Genomic DNA, 2,045 nt, shown 5'->3' with positions numbered 1-2,045 from the left:
TACCATAACATGTTTTATTAAGTGATGGTAGAAAATATATTTTTATATATTAATGCACAAAATAATTTTTATTAAAAAAAATATGACATCTACAAAGTAAAAAGGAAAATTGTGTCCTCTATTAATTAACTTTATATTGTTTAGTAAGAAGTTAGCTTCCACAATTATTTGCATGTTTGTGGTCTTTTCATGAATTTTGTGTTAATCTATTTTCCACACTTTTTTGTATGGTTATATTATTGGGTTTATGGTAACGTGCACATTGGATTTGGTTGAATGTTAGGAAACAATGCAATGCGAGGCCATTATTTTGGGCACCTTGCTGGGAGTTCACGATTTTTTTTCCCCATATTTAATGCGAAGCAAGGTTCGATTGAATAGGGATGGAGCCAGAAATTCCATACAGGTGGAGCAAAAATATATATAAAGATATTTTAAGAAGTTGAGCAAGGGCATATATAGATGTATTTCAAAATTTTTACAAAATTAATAATCAAAAGTATAAATAATTTTTTTCCGCTGGACAATTCCTCTTGTGATGCTCATATGGATCCGTCCCTGATTGAGCAGTAGAAGACGGTTCCACCGATGGTTCCGGACAACCTCTTCGATCAATATTAAAGCCGATTCCATGTCCTTCCTCCTCCTATAACCAGAACCTCTCTTCTCCCAATAGTTTGCTTGAATACACTCACCGTCAACTGCACCCATTTCTACCTGCTTGAGTTTGAGCCGGCTGAATTGGTGGGGTTCTTTTTCAAGTGGGCTTATCTAATAAATGATTGGAGGGGTTAATTGCTGGGCAAATTTAAAAATTCGACTAATTAACGTGATGGGCCGATTAGTTAAATCTGAGATTACTAATTAATCTTCGATTTATTTATTTATCCGAATAATTAATTCAAGGAACTTAGTGTTTTGAATTAATTAAATATCCTGATTTAATTAATGTACGGAGCTTCAAAAATTCCCTGAGGATGAATGAGAATAAAAAGTGAACACCTTGAAGGATGTACGCATTCTAATTTCTAAGTTAAGTAATTTTCTTAAAGTCTAATTAGTATGTTATCCACTTTTAAAAATGATTTGAGACCAGATTGAAAAATCAAGTTATGGATTTAAGCGAATGGGTGAAATATCTTCCTACTAACTATGTTCAAGACATCACCAAAATTTACATGTGTATAGATTTACCATCACATTTGCCATGAAAAATCATCATTATGGGATAATTGACTTCATAATTTGGATGTGACATTTTTTTATTTAGCAGGTAATTAACGGTTTCATATGCGTTCATTATTTAAGGTAAATGAATCATTCTTGATAAGAACTTATCAACAGAGGGGAGTGTTATAGTACTAACTCATAACTTAATTGCTAACTATAACTAAATAATAGCTATTAGATATCTATACATATATAAAAGGCAAGTTTTGGCCTTTTCTTGAAATATTTATATGTTTTGTTCTTATTCTGAAATATTTATAAGTTATGGACCAATTTAAATATTTTAAGTAACTCATGAATATTTATTTAGATATTTTAATGAGCATTTGACTAATTCTTAAAGCACTACAATGACTCATTGGTGGTTACAAATATTTAAATAGAATAATGAGCATTTAACAAATTTTGTAACCTATATTGTCTTGATTTTAAACTTATGATGTTTTAATTCCATGATCTCTCATTTACTAATTTTGTACCTATAAAAGGCATAGAATTGTGGATGAAATACAATATACACACTAACAAAACATTCTTCATTCTCTCTCAAGCTCTCAACATTTTATTGCACATTTTAGGAACATTGTATTACTCGATTTTGGAGCCCCGTCAAGTTTATAGGTGCCTAGCAGGTTTGAGATGTTATATACGTTAGGAGGAAGTCGTTTTCATCTCTGGGAAAAATATGTCAATCCGAGAGCACTAACCGTGATGTAATTTGTCTTGCGGAAAGATGGTTTTTCTTGACTAATTTTCATTGTAATTTCCATTTCATTTATTGTTGTTTTTTTCCTTTGATTACAAAAGTTAGAGTA

Source organism: Salvia hispanica, chromosome 4 (assembly GCF_023119035.1).
Source record: "Salvia hispanica cultivar TCC Black 2014 chromosome 4, UniMelb_Shisp_WGS_1.0, whole genome shotgun sequence".
Lineage (NCBI taxonomy): Eukaryota > Viridiplantae > Streptophyta > Magnoliopsida > Lamiales > Lamiaceae > Salvia > Salvia hispanica.
This window is presented reverse-complemented; position numbering follows the sequence as displayed.